Source organism: Schistocerca serialis, chromosome 2, assembly GCF_023864345.2.
Source record: "Schistocerca serialis cubense isolate TAMUIC-IGC-003099 chromosome 2, iqSchSeri2.2, whole genome shotgun sequence".
Lineage (NCBI taxonomy): Eukaryota > Metazoa > Arthropoda > Insecta > Orthoptera > Acrididae > Schistocerca > Schistocerca serialis.
The window spans coordinates 1048643593-1048662849 of NC_064639.1; the positions used below are offsets into that span (position 1 = coordinate 1048643593).

The window sequence follows — 19257 nt, forward strand, 5'->3', positions numbered from 1 at the left end:
TCAAATCTGTCATGCAGGGCAGCCTACGCAAGAGGGGCTTGAAAACTGTGCCCCTGATACGTAGGATGTCCTACAAAGCAGGTTGAAAAGGAAGACCAATACTATTCCCAAATAACATGCTTGTCGTGCAGGATGCTTAAACAACAAGGGCTGAAAAAACACTTATTTGCCTGTATTTCTGCTTCTATTGAAACCAAAAAATGCTGATAATAATGAAGTTTGCTGTCTGGGTGTAGAATTTGGCTGAAACCGATAAGCTCAGTTAAAAGAGACATAAAAACAATAACTTCACATTTTCAAAAATGGCAGCAGAAGCTTGGGAGACCAGAGATTTTTCCAATGGACACAAAAATAGAAATGAGAACATACTGAAAATTTCTGCAAAACATGAAAACCCACTGGTCAAGATAGTTACGTTGACATCACTTCAACACATCCTATTTCAATATGTGCCAGACGTTCCTCAGACTGATAAATTAAGTTTCTACCTGTTTGTCCACTGTAAAATTTAATACTATCATCACATGAGATTTTATATATTCCTGAAGTCGAGGAAACAAGAGTACAAGAAGAAGAAACTAGAAACCCAATTTTCTCAAATTCAAGAATACACAAAATCTCATGCAATGGACAAACAGATAGGGACTTCCCAATTATGTTCAAAGAACACACTCTAAATTGTGAAAGTAACCAATCTATCTTTTACCTGCACTTATGCAACCATAAACACAAACCAGAATGAATACAAAATGCAATGAAAATGCTACAGTTTACCCAAAGGGACTATAATGAAACTCCTGAAATAACTTGAGATTCATACCCACACAGACACTTATCCAGACGAAATTATTGGTGAAAAATGGAACTAAAACACAAACAATATTTAGAAAACTTTACTGACTTCCTAAAGGAGAAAAAGTGATTTTCAGTGGTTCATGACACCAGGAAATAAATAAAAAACAGCAGAACTCTCAACACAAATTATATACGTATATGATACATGAAAACATATAGTGATACAATCTATGTAATTTAAACTTATTGTAAACACATACACATCAGTGGAGTGGATCGTGGGTGAAGTTAGCTTTCCTATCAAACAAATGTAGGTACAAATAAAAAGTGAGGACCATACATAAAGTTCTGACAAATTTCAACACTCAGGACACTAAATGATGACATCTCAAATGTAAAGCTAATTGTTGCTAACATACATGTAAGCCATACTTAATAATTTTAAACAAAAAACTGTACCATTATTAATATTGGTAGGATTACTTGAAAATGGCATAATAGCCGAAACCACTTGTCTTATGTACATAATGAGCTAATAAAATCAGTGTGCAGCACAAAATGGAAAATTCATACTAAATCATTCATCTGTGGTTACCTGGACAACTACAGTTTTACAAACTTCCAATGTGCTGGAATAGCTGTGGGTCAGCAACCTCTGTTAATCATTACAACAACAAAAAACAGTTTAAAGTTGCAAATTTTACTTTTTTTTATTCACTTGATGACTAATTTTGGGCTGAGACCCAATTTCACATCATCGTAACATAGTCAAAAACGGTATTTCCGAAGATGTGAAAACCATGTCAAAAATGTGCAACAAACAGTTATCTGTACGGGCTGTAACTGTTCATTGCACATTTCGGACATGGTTTTCACGTCTTTGGAAATACCATTTTTGACTATGTTACAATGATTTGACTATCGGTCTCAGCCTGAAACTAGTCATGGAGTGAATAAAAAAGTAAAAATTGCAACGCTGGACTGGTTTTTTGTTGTACAAACTATAATTTTAATTTGAAAGAATTTATCTTTGCTGAATTTGTTAGTTAGAAGACTGGAGTTAAGGCAGTTAAAGTTGTGATAAGTTCTGGCCGAGAGAACAGGAAGGAAAGGTTTAGCTCCCTAATTGGAAAGATTTTCTTTCCTTGTGCACTATGGCATCTTTCCTTTGCAAATGTGTATCAGTTGAAACGATTGTGATGAGTATATCATGGAAGAATAGCAATCTCCATAAGTCGAATACAATTGCCCAAGCACAAATTTAGTTTTTATGACTGACTTTGAAGTGGTGAAAAATGATTCCATGGAACAACTTCCAGTTCATTTCTAATAAATATATGCACTCCAAGGACTTTTTGGTAGGGAGGATGTGGCATGTTAACTTGGATGGAGAGTCACTGTCAGATGTAGAAGTAACTTCAGGTGTGCTGCAGGGAAGTGAGTTGCAGACAATACTAATAGTAATCTCAGACTTTTTGCAGATGATGCAACTGAACTGGTAGACTCTTGAAGATGGATGTAAGCTGTATAAATATACAGTCAATCTTGATAGGATTTCAAAGTGCTGCAAAGATTGGCAACTTGGTTTACATGTTAAGAAATGTAAAACTATGCACTTCACAAAACAAAAAATGTAATATCCTATAACATCAATGAGTCACTGCTGGAATCAGCCAAGTCATACAATTACCTTGGTGTAACACTTTGAAGGGATATGAAATGAAATGAACACTCATGCTCAGTCATGGGTAAACCTGGTGGTAGTCTTTGGTTTATTCGCAGAATACTGGGGAAGTGCAATCAAGTCTACAAAGGAGATTCCTCACAAATCACTTGTATGACCAGTTCTAGAATATTGCTCAAGTGTTTGGGATCTGTACCAAATAGGACTAACAGGGGAAATTGAATGCATATAGACAATGGCAGCAGGAATTGTCACAGGTTTGTTTGATACACTGGAGAGTGTCACAAAGGTACTGAAGGAACTGAACTGGTAGACTCTTGAAGGTGGATGTAAACTATCCCAAGAAAGCTTAGTTTCAAGACCCGGCTTTAAATGATGACTCTACGAATATACTACAATCCCTTACATAATCACTCCCACAGGGTTTGTGAGGATAAGATTAGAATAATTACTGCATGCACAGAGGCATTCATACACAATTCTTCCCACGCTCCACATGTGAATGGAACGGGAAAGAAACCTAACAATTGTGCAATGGAATGTACGTTCTGCCATGCACCTCATGGTGGTTTGCAGAGTGTAGACACAGGCAAGGGCAACTATCAACAATGGAGTTAAAGAATGGACCAGAACTGTGTTATTCTTAAAGCCTTCATCAGTGTTACCCTTATACTACAGTTGAGTCTCATATAATGTAAGACACAAGATGGCATCTTACTAGAAATGCCTGTTACAACAACACGACATCAAACTTAGTCAAATGAACTGCAGATTCTATGAGGAGGAAAGAATCAGAAGTGCTGCATGTTATAACTTAGGAAACCAAAAGGAGGATTCTTTGGGACAAAAAGTAAAATATCTAATGTGCATCTTTCCAGGCATCCAAATTTTGGTTTCCATTAAAATATAAAAATTAATAGGCTCTATGAATATCAGAAATTATTAAATGCTAAGCACAAGTGTACATGTGGGTTCGAGGACCAATTCATCAATCTTCAACAAATTTTTACTTCAATCTAACCATAGTAAAACATTGTTGAAATACTCCATAATAAAGAATTTTCCTATGTGACATGAGGCCACCTGAGGATTACATATTAATGGGCCAAAGTTGATATCGTGAATAAATAAATTTAATAACAGTGCAAGCAAAAAGATGTTGTAACTTCTAAAATATTGTGTGACTGTGGGCAAGAACAGAAACAGTATTTACCATTTAATGTTCTCCTTTCCCACACAACACTCATAGCCTCTCGGTCAGCAACAACTTTTGGAATGTCCAGAAACACTCCCAAAAGCTTGTCAACATGTAATGGGCTGCTTAGCAATAAATTAAAAAGAGAGAGATGACTATCAATAAAAATGGACACTGTGAACTGACCTCACTATTACAGGTCTAGCTTACAGTTGCTGACCACACATTCAGGTAGGTAATGTAAACTGCTTTCCAACAAACTGACCAGGCCTGGCAAGCTGTGTGTAAGTAATATTTTGATTTACACATAAAAACATTTAGACAAATCCTGATTAACCTGACTGTAATCAAGAATCAACAAAACCAAAAGACAGAAGGAAATACAAGTAAGAGAGGGGTGAGAGTGAGTAAGATGGGCAAAATGCTCTACTCAGAAAGCAGCTGGAGGCCTCGTGGGCATGTTATGCAGTGGACCTGTGTTTCCTCCGTTACTACAAGAAAACTAGCCAAGTGGCCAAACTGATAAAATCTCAGGAAAGATAACTACAATGGCTAGGCATTAAAACACTGACAAATTAAAAAGAATAAAAAGATGGTAAGGGCAAGAACTATGCTGCCCCACTGAGAATGAGCAGGCATGTGCCCCCGGGGTAAGAGCCGGTGAAACGGCACGACTCCAATCCCTCAAACAGCTGACGAGGCTAAATCACCCTACCTCAGAGAAAGGAATAGGTACTGTCTTCATGAACAAAATGTAAAACCAAATCAGCCACTTTCGTGTCATCCACTAACACCAAAGGCAGTGAGTTTAACATTTTACCATTAGGTAGCCAAATTAGGGCACTCCAGTAGAATGTGTTCATCATCAGACAGGCATCCCACCGACAGTGGGGTGGATTCTCATGTCATAAAGGGTCACCATGGGAAAGCCAAATGGGGCCAATGCGAAGCCGACAGAGAACGGTGGATTCCCTACGAGAAACATGAAGGGAAGACTGCCGCGTGATCTTGGTCCCCTGATTAAGAATACTTGGCTGGTGCAAGAATGAACATAACTAAAGGTTTGACTGATGACCACCAATTCTGCAATGAATACACAGCATTGATTCTTCAGGCACCATAGTTCACTGCACCTCGATTGTGTGTAGGCAAAAGCAGTTGTTCTGTCAAGCGATCAGTGTATACCTTTTCTGAACCTCGAAAAGCATCAATGACAGTCAGGAACAGGTGGAAAAAACCATGGGGCCAACAGTCTTTCTGTCCAAACTATACGTTGAAACATATCCAAGGATATGGTACACACAAGGGGGGATCGGTGATTGTTCTCTGACAAGAGGCAACAGTGGAGGGAGGTGGAGTTCAGAGCAGAGACAATATGCGAACAGCAATTTTGACTCAAGTTCTGGGTCTCTGTTGTGGAAGGTGGAACACAGTACCAGCAAACAGATCATAATAATTTGAATGCTAAAGGGAGCAGCTACTGTGTATTGAATAACTGAGCAGTGGTTGTTGGCACCTGGTCTGTAGTGGTGTGGTGTGCGTACTGTAAGACCTTCGGTACACACACCATCAGATTATTTGACTTGTCGTTCTAACGAAGTAGGCGAGTGTCAGCAATATGTCTTGTGGTCTTATCATGGCGTGTTTATCTTCTGCCGTTAGGTCAGACGATATGCCACTTGCATGCTTAGAGTAGCACATTGACGGTGACCAACTTTAAACAGAACTTGATTAATTTTCACACACATTTATTAAAATAATAACAAGCATAAAAATAACTTAACTTGGTTCTGGATGCTATTTACAATTGACAATCTGAAGTTCCTTTGGTCTTGGTACGTTAATCTTATTCTCACATATCTCTGATACTTGACAAAGTGTCTATAGATTTCTCTTCATGACTATGTACAGGAATATGATAATCTTATTAGGCGCAGACTGAAACTTGACTATAGACTAATGCAGACTGACTAATCGGAGGTCTGTACACTCGTTATAATACCTCACGCGTTCAGGTATCACTGTGCGAGTGTGATCCGCGAGGAGAAAAGGTTCTACGTTAGCAGCAATCTCATTGGCTGCGTTACATATTAATACGCGGATCAGCGGAAGCAGAATTTGGTCCGTCTTTATGGCAGCGCCATCTCGTAGAGCGGAGACGGACGGGCGTTGCGCATGCGCTGTTGTGCTTAGAGGGGCACGCTCTAATGGGAAAGTTGTGTACGCGCTGACTACGTGGAACTATGTACACAACAAGTGGGTAGACCCAAGCATCCACGAGTAGGCTGTTCGCAGGGCTAGTCCGAAAGGCACCTGCTGCAAGTTGGACCCACAACAGTTTATCAGGTCCACCATCCCCAATGTCAATGGCTATGCCAAGCCAAGAGCCAGTCTTCCATAATCAAGACAGGACAGGATCAGAGCTTTGTAAAGCTGCAGAAGTGTAGAGCGATCTGTGTCCCAACTGGTGTTACTGAGGCAGCGAAGGGTATTAAGGTGTGACCAACACTTTTGCTTAAATTGGCGAAGATGGGGAAACCACATCAACCATGCATCAAAGACAAGTCCCCTAAAACCTCCACCACTTTGAGCAACTGACCATTGATGTAAGAGTTCTGTTTGTGGATGGACAGTATGACGGAGGCATAAGTGTGTGACGTGTCTTGGCGGCCAGAAACTGAAATCCATATGTGAGAGCCCAGGACTGCTTCTCTTGTATGCCATCCTGCAGTAGGGATTCAGCAACACCCACAGTGAGGAGCTATAGTACAAGCAAAAACTGTCGGAATACATGGAGGGTGACACTCTAGACCCCACACCTGTAGCTAGATCATTGATACTAGTAGAAAAAGGGGAATACTCAATATAGAGCCCTGCAGGACCCCATTCTCTTGTGAGTGGGGAATGCTGTGGGAAGCATCAACTTCAACCTGGAAAGTACAGTATGATAAGTGCTGGACAAAAATTGGAAGCACACCCTGGAGACCCCACTCATGTAGGGTAAGGAGTATGTGGTGATACCTTTGTAAGTCTAAGACGATAGCAATAAGAAGCAGTCTGGATAGCAGACTCCAGGCAGACCAAATTGTCAGCAACAGAATGGCCTCGACAAAAACTGCCCTGCGATGGAGCCAAAAGGACCTGAGACTCAAGGTACCAACACAGCTGCCGGTGCACCATAAGCTCGCGAAACTTGCAGAGAACATTTGTGAGACTAACTGGGCTGTCCACCTCAAAGGTGCTGGAGAACCAATATGCAATCTCTTAATGATCACAGTGATTTCAGAGGTCCACCAAGGTATGGTCTTCAGACAGTTGGAGTCTGAGGAACAGTGTATCACTAAGTCAGCTGCCAACAGAATGGCTGCGGCTGTACTCTGGATGGCCACACTGATACCTTCATGTGGCGGGGCACTAAGAACGACAGCGGAAGTGAAGATATCCCTGTCAGCACAGTTGAGAGGCCATGTGACTGATGCTGAGGGAAGGAAGGACAATCAGCAAGTAGCCACTGTCACATAGTTCATCACAGACACTCCAATGGACAGAGGGGAGAAGACCAGTGCTGCAAGTGGTAAGATCAATGGCCAAACAAGAGCCATATGCCACACTGAAGTATGCAGAGGCATCACTATTCAAGAAACAAAAATCTAGCTTGAAACATAACCACCTTTCGTAGCTAACAAACTCGATACTTAACTTGCAGTTTCTCAGAGTTCTTCGCTGCAATTATCTCAACCTGAAAGAAAGTGTTGGGTTCCTTGTAATGTCACGATCGATTAGTCAGGTTAATCAAATCTAGTGAATGATGTGGCTAAAATGAAAATATACTTAATAAATTGTTTATTCACAACACAAAGATGACTTAACGCTGATCCAACAAAATATGAAGCAATACTAGCCACTCCACGGCTGCTGCCATTGATCCTTATACTTCTAATGATAAGCGCATATAAATATAGACATTGTTTGAAACAGTAATTCTGTAGTTTACAATTAAAAGTAGATTGGTTTTATTAAACAAGTTACATAATTTGTATTTACAATCTGTAACAATCTTTTCAGAAAATGTAATCAATATGCCAAAGATCATTGCCAAAATACACGAAATACCTTTCCACAGTAAGTTTTGGTTTAGAAATGTTTATAATATTCTAAATATTGGTTTGAGTCTGATACTAACATAAATCCTGGATCCTTACACACAGTTAAACACGATTACTATCAGGTTTCTTCGTATGAATTTTGCCAATACAAGTTTTATCATTTGTTTACATTTTTAAACATATTTTTCGATTGAAACCATATTTCATCATAATTTTAATACATTTCATCATTTTTATGTTCCGTGTATCTCCATTCAGTCAAATAATATTGTTCCAATGTGTGCTAATTTAGTTATATAGCTTTGTGTACACATCGCGAGATAGTATCAGGTAGTTCGATATTTTCTATACTGCACTCTTCATTGTGTGTCATCCCATTCTGTAACCCACCAAAGTACTGCACATAAGAACTATGGATGAGACTTTGCCGTAGTATGCATGAACCCCAACAGGAGTACGTTATACAATAAACTTGATATTGGTGTCTGTTTGTATTGCGAATTGATGGTTAGTATTACTGTAGTATCGTAGTCGATTGGTACTGCTAAAGCTGTTGCCTCAACATTCCTGTGGGCACCACGAGTGGGGCTTTGAACATCGTCGCCACTGAAGAACCTCCAGGCCGTTGACCAATGAAAAATGCCAGGATGGCGTTATAAGTGGCAGGTGCCAGAGCGCATCTGCTAGTCAAGATCACTTCCATGTTGCTAGTTTGTGCCAAATGTTACATCAGGTTGTTGATAGCTAGCTCTACCGGCAAACATTCAGCGTACTTCTGTGCCAGGCCTCTGCCTGTAACTAGCCATGTCTGCTACATGTCGTCAACACTGCAGCATTTCTTCATCCGCAACCTGAGTATAATATATTTATTTAAAGTGCACTTGTGTCTACTAATCTTTTGCTTGTCTATCCAGATTTCTATCGTGACAGATCCTTTGGTCATCTTCCACCCATTTAACTTAGGCAGCAAGGTCACCTTCCACCCATTTATCTTCAGCAGTGAGGATACACAACTGTTACTGACTTGCAGCATAACAGTTCTCAACCAAGCATAAAACATAAACATATTAAGCAAAGAACAATTTAAACAAGTATATACACAATGTTTTTACATAAATAATTAAACATAACTTAATTTTACAAATGTGTTTCTTCCATGTCTTTTCTCTCCTCCATAGAATCATTAGTAGAATGGAAATTTGTATTCAATACGCTATCAGCAGGCACCTACTTCTTCTTGAACCTCTTCACAGTATTTTGTTTTCTCTGAAACAACACACATATCTATTACCAATCGATACAACTACAGATTAAAGAATTTTTTTAGGTAATTATACAATGTAATCCTACCTAAACTCAATTCTGGTATTTTGTCTACTTATCCAGTAGTAAGCTAAGTATAGTACTCCAGGTAAATTTATATTATTATTTTCTGCATCACCTGTCTTCCATATCTGTGATATGGTAATGTCTTCCACACGAAAATCATCAGGAAAACCATGTACTCATATTTTTAATAGTTATTTTGTCATCTTGAAAAGATGTAAATTGCATTTCCTCTTAATGACATGTACGAAACTTAAGTTATAGGCAATGATTTGCAAAACAGTATTTTATAACAAATATGGTTCACTCAGAATAGTGTTACAGTATAATCATCATAACTATTGTTTTAAATTCATTGTTTACAGATAAGATACATAACATTTCATACATATGGTCAAAGGTGTACACACATAACTCATGAGTATCAGTGTAAAATTCTACCAATTTCAACAAGTGTTAACTTATGTTAGCACTACTTTCACACAGGTGTAGCTCATTTGTCATATCCTCCGTACAGCTTCACAATTGTAATGAAACTGCTGTGTCCAAGTTTAAAGCGCTTCATATTTCTTTCATTTATTTTTATCTGACGATGAACTACTGTTTCAATTTTTGAAATTTATTTCTGAAACTAGCTGACAAAGCCAGCATTGCCCGTGTTTCCATTTTGCCAATTTTCACTGGAAATGAAAACAAAAAATGAACTGTGTTTGTAGTGTAGAACTGAAAAAAATTAATTTCCACGTATTCATGAAAACACCTTTGAAATTATTGTGGTTCATCTGTCTACAATGTGATTTTGTTAACATCATTATGGCCATGCCTGTTCATAGCTCTTTTAACAGCTATTGCTTTTGCCTACTGAAAGTTGTTAAAAGTTCTGCCAGGTTCAGGGACTTCCTTAAGTTGATTTGACTGTAGGATTGTCATAATAAATTGTCTTAGGATTGTCTTAATAAATGTATTAAAACAGTAAGCATGATGCACCAGTTTTTCATGCATCTCAGTGTTTATGAGATCATATCTCCTGATGTATAATTGATAGGCGGTTCTTACTCCCACAGTGACTGTTGCCTGACAGTAAGGGACAAGTGTACCACATTTGATTGAAATTGGTCCAGTGGTTTAGGAGGAGATGTGGAACTTACACACACCCATTTTTATAATCCCATGGATCCAACCTAACTGTAATAGGTACAAATGCACTACCTAAAGAACATACAAAAATTTGCGCTGGACTGGGACTTCAAGTCAGACATTCCACTTATCGCAAGTGGTTGCCTTATGACTTGGGCTATCCGAGCATGCTGCCCAGACCAACTCAAACTTCCACATGTCACATACCTATCTATTTCTACTCACAGATTATTAATTCATTTACCTATACTCATACATATTGTGATTCCTGTGCAGATTTTTAGAATCAAGACCATGGGAGGTCATAGTGTTTCGTTGCCATTTTCATCACAGGTCCATCTTCACATTAGTATGTAATGTAACAAATTACAGTTTCAAATACTGAAATTTATCCCTGAAATTCAACTTAACTGTAATAGGTATAGATGAACTACCTAAACGGATATATGAAAATTAGTGCTGGACCAGGACTTGAACATGGATTTCACAAAAATGATAACTACAGTCTATGACCTTTCATTGCCTTGATTCTAAAACCATGCACAGGTATCAGGAGATAAGTGAGTATGGGTAAATGAATTAATAATCTATGAGAAGAAATAGAAGAATAGAACTCTGACATACAGAAGTTTGGGTAGGTGTGAGGAGTGTGTTCATAGCATAATTGATTAGGTGACTGGTTGCAGTAAGCGGATGAAACCCAGGTTTGAGTCCAAGGCTGGCACAAATTTTCATATGCTGTTGATGGTACTATGTCTATACCAATGAAAAGAATAAATTTCTTTCAGTTGTTTGAAATTGGAATTAGTGAGGCTGAGTGAGAACTAATAAGAGAAAAACTTTCACAAAATCTTTGACACATATGAATGTATTATTCATTTGCAGATTGATGTATTTCACTTCAAGACATACTTACCATAAGTTTCACAATAAGTAATAACATGTGTATTCTTATAGCTTTATGATTATGTAGTCAACTGTGTTTTGTAAAATAAGTAAATCATTATTTATATTACGGTATCAACAGTGAGAAAGGCCAAAAGTAACAAGGACTGACCTCAGCCCAGATAAGACAATCATTCTAGTTGATGGACCACCATGTGTATAAAGAAAGTTCATACACATACTTGTTCTTACTATGTAATATTTACGATTCTATAATCCTCCTCCATTCAGTATAAGTATGTTCTCATGCAAATTGTAAACCAACAGGGTATTAGTGTATTTTCACTGTGTATCAGTGGTATAGCAGTTTCAAAGCATACAACACTTACAACATGAGCAATAACTGTAGTATGTTCATACAGTACGTTCCATGATTTTATGTAATAAGTATCTGTGTTTGATTAATGTGTAATTTGTGTAGGTGTACAATCATAAGCATCAAAGTGTTAACAGCACTGAGCACTTCTTACAAAATGTGTTTAGAAGTAATGAAGATATTAGTTGAATAAACGTCAAATTAATTCTCAAGTTCTTTCTTTGTGTACAATCCATGAAGATAGTGAGTATGTATAATATATTTCAATGTGTTTTTTAATCAATCAATGTATACACAAGATACACTACAATCTGTTGAATGTAGAAAGCTACATATCAAGTTTTGATGCTGTCGGGTGTCCTAAGATTTCAATGTTGTTGTTGTTGTTGTTGTGGTCTTCAGTCCTGAGACTGGTTTGATGCAGCTCTCCATGCTACCCTATCCTGTGAAAGTTTCTTCATCTCCCAGTACTTACGGCAACCTACACCCTTCTGAATCTGCTTAGTGTATTCATCTCTTGGTCTCCCTACACGATTTTTTACCCTCCATGCTGCCTTCCAATGCTAAATTTGTGATCCCTTGATGCCTCAGGACATGTCCTACCAACCGGTCCCTTCTTCTTGTCAAGTTGTGCCACAAACTCCTCTTCTCCCCAATTCTATTCAATACCTCCTCATCAGTTATGTGATCTAACCATCTAATCTTCAGCATTCTCCTGTAGCACCACATTTCAAAAGCTTCTATTCTCTATTTGTCTAAACTATTTATCATCCATGTTTCACTTCCATACATGGCTACACTCCATACAAATACTTTCAGAAACGACTTCCTGACACTTAAATCTATACTCGATGTTAACAAATTTCTCTTCTTAAGAAACGCTTTCCTTGCCATTGCCAGTCTACATTTTATATCTTCTCTACTTCGACCATCATCAGCTATTTTGCTCCCCAAATAGCAAAACTCCTTTACTACTTTAAGTATCTCATTTCCTAATCTAATTCCCTCAGCATCACTCGACTTAATTTGACTACATTCCATTATCCTCATTTTGCTTTTGTTGATGTTCATCTTATATCCTTCTTTCAAGACACTGTCCATTCCGTTCAACTCCTCTTCCAAGTCCATTGCTGTCACTGACAGAATTACAATGTCATCGGCGAACCTCAAAGTTTTTATTTCTTCTCCATGGGCTTTAATACCTAATCCGAATTTTTCTTTTGTTTTCTTTACTGCTTGCTCAATATACAGATTGAATAACATCGGGGAGAGGCTACAACCCTGTCTCACTCCCTTCCCCACCACTGCTTCCCTTTCATGCCAATCGACTCTTATAACTGCCAACTGGTTTCTGTACAAATTGTAAATAGCCTTTCACTCCCTGTATTTTACCCCTGCCACCTTTAGAATTTGAAAGAGAGTATTCCAGTCAACATTGTCAAAAGCTTTCTCTAAGTCTACAAATGCTAGAAACATAGGTTTGCCTTTCCTTAATCTTTCTTCTAAGATAAATCATAAGGTCAGTATTGCCTCACGTGTTCCAATATTTCTACGGAATCCAAACTGATCTTCCCTGAGGTCAGCTTCTACCAGTTTTTCCATTCGTCTGTAAAGAAATCGTGTTAGTATTTTGCAGCTGTGACTTATTAAACTGATAGTTCGGTAATTTTCACATCTGTCAACACTTGCTTTCTTTGGGATTGGAATTATTATATTCTTCTTGAAGTCTGAGGGTATTTCGCCGGTCTCATTCATCTAGTTCACCAGATGGCAGAGTTTTGTCAGGACTGACTTTCCCAGGGCCGTCAGTAGTTCTAATGGAATGTTGTCTACTCCCGGGGCCTTGTTTCGACTCAGGTCTTTCAGTGCTCTGTCAAACTCTTCACCCAGTATCGTATCTCCCACTTCATCTTCATCTACATTCTCTTCCATTTCCATAATACTGCCCTCAAGTACATTGCCCTTGTATAGACCCTCTATATACTCCTTCCACCTTTCTGCTTTTCCTTCTTTGCTTAGAACTGGGTTTCCATCTGAGCTCTTGATATTCATACAAGTGGTTCTCTTTTCTTCAAAGGTCTCTTTAATTTTCCTGTAGGCAGTATCTATCTTACCCCTAGTGAGATAAGCCTCTACATCCTTACATTTGTCCTCTAGCCATCCCTGCTTAGCCATTTTGCACTTCCTGTTGATCTCATTTTTGAGACGTTTGTATTCCTTTTTGCCTGCTTCATTTACTGCATTTTTATATTTTCTCCTTTCAACAATTAAATTCAATATTTTTTCTGTTACCCAAGGATTTCTACTAGCCCACGTCTTTTTACCTAATTGATCCTCTGCTGCCTTCACTACTTCATCCCTCAGAGCTACTCAATCTTCTTCTACTGTATTTCTTTCCCCCATTCCTGTCAATTGTTCCCTTATGCTCTCCCTGAAACTCTGTACAACCTCTGGTTCCCATCTCCTTAAATTCCAACCTTTTTTCAGTTCCTTCACTTTTAATGTACAGTTCATAACCAATAGATTGTGGTCAGACTCCACATCTGCCCCTGGAAATGTCTTACAATTTAAAACCTGCTTCCTAAATCTCTGTCTTACCATCATATAAACTGTCTAATACCTTCTAGTATCTCCAGGATTCTTCCATGTATATAAATCCTCTTTCATGATTCTTGAACCAAGTGTTAGCTATGATTAAGTTATGCTCTGTGCAAAATTCTACCAGGCAGCTTCCTCTTTCATTTCTTAGCCCCAATCCATATTCACCTACTATGTTTCCTTTTCTCCCTTTTCCTACTCTCGAATTCCAGTCACCCATGACTTTTAAATTTTCATCTCCCTTCACTACCTGAATAATTTCTCGAGGGCTTAGTGTCTATCTTGGCCACAATAATGCGTTCACTATGCTGTTCATAGTAGCTTACCCGCACTCCTATTTTTTTATTCATTATTAAACCTACTCCTGCATTACCCCTATTTAATTTTGTATTTATAACCCTGTATTCACCTGACCAAAAGTCTTGTTCCTCCTGCCACCAAACTTCACTAATTCCCACTATATCTAACTTTAACCTATCAATTTCCCTTTTTAAATTTTCTAACCTACCTGCCCGATTAAGGGATCTGACATTCCACGCTCCGTTCCGTAGAACACCAGTTTTCTTTCTCCTGATAACGACACCTTCCTGGGTAGTCCCCGCCCGGAGATCCGAATGGGGGACTATTTTACCTCCGGAATATTTTACCCAAGAGGACGCCATCATCATTTAACCATACAGTAAAGCTGCATGCCCTCGGGAAAAATTACGGCTGTAGTTTCCCCTTGCTTTCAGCTGTTCGCAGTACCAGCACAGCAAGGCCGTTTTGGTTAGTGTTACAAGGCTAGATCAGTCGATCATCCAGACTGTTGCCCCTTCAACTACTGAAAAGGCTGCTGCCCCTCTTCAGGAACCACGTTTGTCTGGCCTCTCAACAGATACCCCTCCGTTGCGGTTCCACCTACGGTACGGCCATCTGTATCGCTGATGCACGCAAGCCTCCCCACCAACGGCAAGGTCCATGGTTCAAGGGGGAAGGATGTCCTATTAAGATGTGAAAACGTATACTAACAACATTTAATGAGTTTATAATGTCCTATTATAAACTCATTAAATGTTAATATACGTTTTCACATTCCTATCAGACACACAGTACAAACCTACATCTTATTACCTTGCACAAATATTTACTATATAACATAACTGATCATCACACACCACAGTGCAGAATAAAATTCCATAACACACAGCAACCTCATCATAATTATTATCTTCAAAATACTATAATACATCCTATATTTCATCAATATCTTATCAAATAGTGAAGAAAATCTCTACATATCATCATCACAGCATATACATAATCCTATCTCATCATGCCATCTTAATACACCTAAACAACTTCCCATATTTCACCATAAATGTAGAACGTACTGTCTCCACATTATAAAATACACCACAGTGTATCAATTCTCAAATCACTACATCATCCATCACTTGTTCGCCACTTACAAAAATGACAACTTCATACACTGAGGTCATAAAGTTATGGGTTAGCGATATGCACATATACAAATGGCAGTATCGTATACACAAGTTATAACATGGCAGTGCATTGGTGGAGCTGTTATTTGTACTTGGGTGATTCATGTGGTAATGTTTCCGACTTGACTATGGCCGCACTATGGAAATTAACAGACTTTGAATGTGGAATGATAGCTGGAGCTAGACGCATGGTACATTCCATTTCAGAAATTGTTAAGGAATTCAGAATTCTTAGCTCCACAATGTCAGCGGTGTGTTATTACCTCTCACCATGGACAATGCAGTGGCTGATGGCCTTAGCTTAAGGACTGAGATCAGTGATGTTTGCTATGGGCTATGGCAGAAGACGACCAACGTGAGTGCCTTTGCTAACAGCACAACATCGCTGAAGCGTCTCTCCTGGGCTCGTGATCATACCAGTTGGACTCTAGACGACTGAAAAACGAGGGTGGCACAGATCTCACAAAGCCATGGGCCCAGGTTGTCAACAAGGCACTTGGCAAGGTGGTGGTGGCTCTGTAATGGAGTGTGCTGTGTTTACATGAAATAGACTGGGTCCTCTGGTCCATCTGAGACGATCAATGACTGAAAATGATTATGTCTGGCCACTTGGAGACCATTTGTAGCCATTCACTGATGGAATTTTTATGGATGACAATGCGCCATGTCACAAGTTACAACAGTTCACAAATGGTCTCAAGAACATTCTGGACAATTTGCATGAATGATTTGGCCACACATCGAACATTTATGGAACATATTCCAGAGGTCAGTTCATGCACAAAATCCTGCACTGGCAATACTTTTGCAATTATGGACGGCTGTACAGACTACTGTCTGGTGCTGTCTGCAGGGAACTTGCAATGACATATTGAGTCCATGACACTGAGATGCTACACTACACTTGGCAAAAGGAGGTGTGACATGATATTAAGAGGTATCCCATGATTTTTGTTACCTCAGTGTAATTCTCACCTGTTTTAGCTTTCAAATATTACATATGTGATCTAACAAATAATCTCCTTACTCTACTCCTCTTTTATAGTTGAAAGTACTTGATATACCAAACAGGTGTTCTGTAGGTTTGAAATTTTCAGCTTAATATTTACTCCTCATAACAAATCATTATCAATGTTCTCACTATATTCAACTGCTGACCATAGATCTTGAAAGAGATAATAGAAAACTTACAAGCCTGACTTCCTTCATTTTCAGTTACAAATAAAGTACAAATCTTCCCCAAGTAATTCCAAATTTTGTGTTTTTGGAACTTCTTTGGGACCAAACAGCACAGTAAAAACTTCTTCTCAAACACAGCCAAAATGTGCCCTCTGAAAATCCAAGACAACTCCTCCACTACACAAGCATATCAGTATGAAATAACTGTAGCGTAACCATGGTTCAAAATTTCTCTGCCTTAACCAACTGAATCCAAATTTTTTTTTTTTTTTGATGCCTCACTTCTACTAGTGAAACTATTACTTACACTAGACAGCATTCCATTCATTTTGTTATCTAATTTAAACTGTTACTGCATAAATGACATTATCTGTTTAAAAGTGTTATTGTAATATTGTCTAGCTCCCTCTTCCTGCTTTTTTTATTATGAAAATTTTTGCCTAACACACATGAGAAATATTGTTTCACAGGTCACATGACCTTAACATACTGCCTATCATTATGGCACAAAACAGAAAAAAATTTGAAAATACTTAACTTTGTTTGTAGTCCACCAAGTAGATATTACACATAATTAATTGCCACCCACTCTGTTCGTCATCCTCCTTGTTTGCCCCTCTGTTTCACTTCTGGCCCCTATTGTTGTCAGTGCTGTACACATTTGCAATTTGGAGTCGTTTTAATTTTCAATATAGTTTTTGTGATGTGATGGCACCTGAAACTTAGAAATTATTAACAAGACTGACCTGACAGTTTTCAACATATTCCAGCTAAATCCACCAAATTAAAATGTAACCACTTTTCATGATTACTCAACTCGGTACTTAACTTGTAGTTTCTCGAAGTCTGTAAACTGAGGTGTGTATCTCTTCGCTCCTATTATCTCCACCTGAAAGAAAGTCTTGGGCTCCTCGTAATGCCAGGATTGTCTCGTCAGGTTAATTAAATGTAGTGAATGTGTCGCCAAAATAAAACAGTACTCAATAAATTGTTTGTTCGCACAACAAAAATGACATAACACTGACCCAACAAAAAATGAGACAATACTAGCCATCCCAGAGCTGCTGTCACTGGTCTTTATATTTCTAACAATAATTGGAAATACAAATACATTCATTGTTTGAAGCAGTAATTTTGAAATTTACAGTTAAAAGTTGATTGGTTTACTTACACAATTTATGAACTTTGGATTTACAATTTGTTGCAGCATTTTCAGAATAATTAACATATCAAAATAATACAGTTATCGTCACCAAAGTACATGAAATACCTTTCCACAACAATGTTTCACTGAGAAATGTTTATGACGTTTTAAATACAGATTTGATACTAACATATATACTGGATCTTTACAAATAGTTGAACAATAATTACTATCAGGTTTTCCTGTATGAATTTTGCAAATTCAAGTTTTAATGTTTGTTTACATTTTTTATACCAATTTTGGGACTGAAACAATATTTCATCATTATATTCTGGGTACCTGAATTTCATTACTTCAGTTAACTAATACCGTTAAAATGTGTGCTAATTCACTTGCAAAGCTTCGTCTATACATTGCGAGATTCCACCAGGTATTTCGATATGGTCTGTATTGTATTCTTCATTATGTGTCAACCGATTCTGTTACTTAAGCTGCAACCACTGTGCTGCATTCTATGTGGGCGAGACAACCAACAAGCTGCCTGTTCACATGAATGGGCACCGACAAACTGTGGTCAAGAAACAAGTGGACCACCCTGTTGCTGAACACTCTGCCAAGCATGACTTCCTTCATTTCAATGACTGCTTCACAACCTGTGCGATATAGATCCTTCCCACCAACACCAGCTTTTCTGAATAGCGCAGGTGGGAGAACGTTCCTGTAACCCTCTTGGCCTCAACCTTTGTTAGTCATTGTCCTCACCCATCAAGCCCCTTCCCTGTTCCCATTCCAGCACTACACAGCCGTCTTTCCAATATCACACTCAATCTTTTTACGTCTCTCCTTTTCTGCTACTCCCTCCTCCCTCCCCTGTACTCTGTCTAACTTGCAGCACTTCACTGTTCGCCAGCCCCACCATACTATCACTGTCCCTCCCCCTCCCCACCCCAGCCTCCTCCTTACCCCCACCCAGTTGCCACTCCCATCATGCACGGGTGTTGCTGCTCACAGTGTGGTTTCAGTTGCCTGCATGTCTACTTCTATTGTTGACGAAGGCCTTAATGGCTGAAAGTTTTATTTGAGACAGTCTTTTTGTTGTGCCTATCTGCAACTCAGCATCTCCGCTATACAGTGAGTAGCAACTTTCCTTTTCATAATATTATTACATTCCACCCTGGATTTTCCATTGTTTGAGTGACTTTAATATTGATTATGTAAGTTATCAATAACAACTTTTTCTCAATTACTAGCATTAATGTAGTGGACATTACAGGTTCCTCACACAGTCCACCCACTACTCACATATCTTGTGCTTTGTCCAGTACATTTCTGATGATAAAAGTGAGAC

At 38.6% G+C, this 19257-nt stretch overlaps 1 protein-coding gene across 1 annotated transcript in view; it reads right to left on the minus strand.

The window, feature by feature from the left end:
- Positions 1–19257, minus strand: part of LOC126458491 (zinc finger protein 37-like) — a 73108-nt gene that overhangs the window by 2361 nt on the left and 51490 nt on the right. The window lies entirely within an intron of this gene.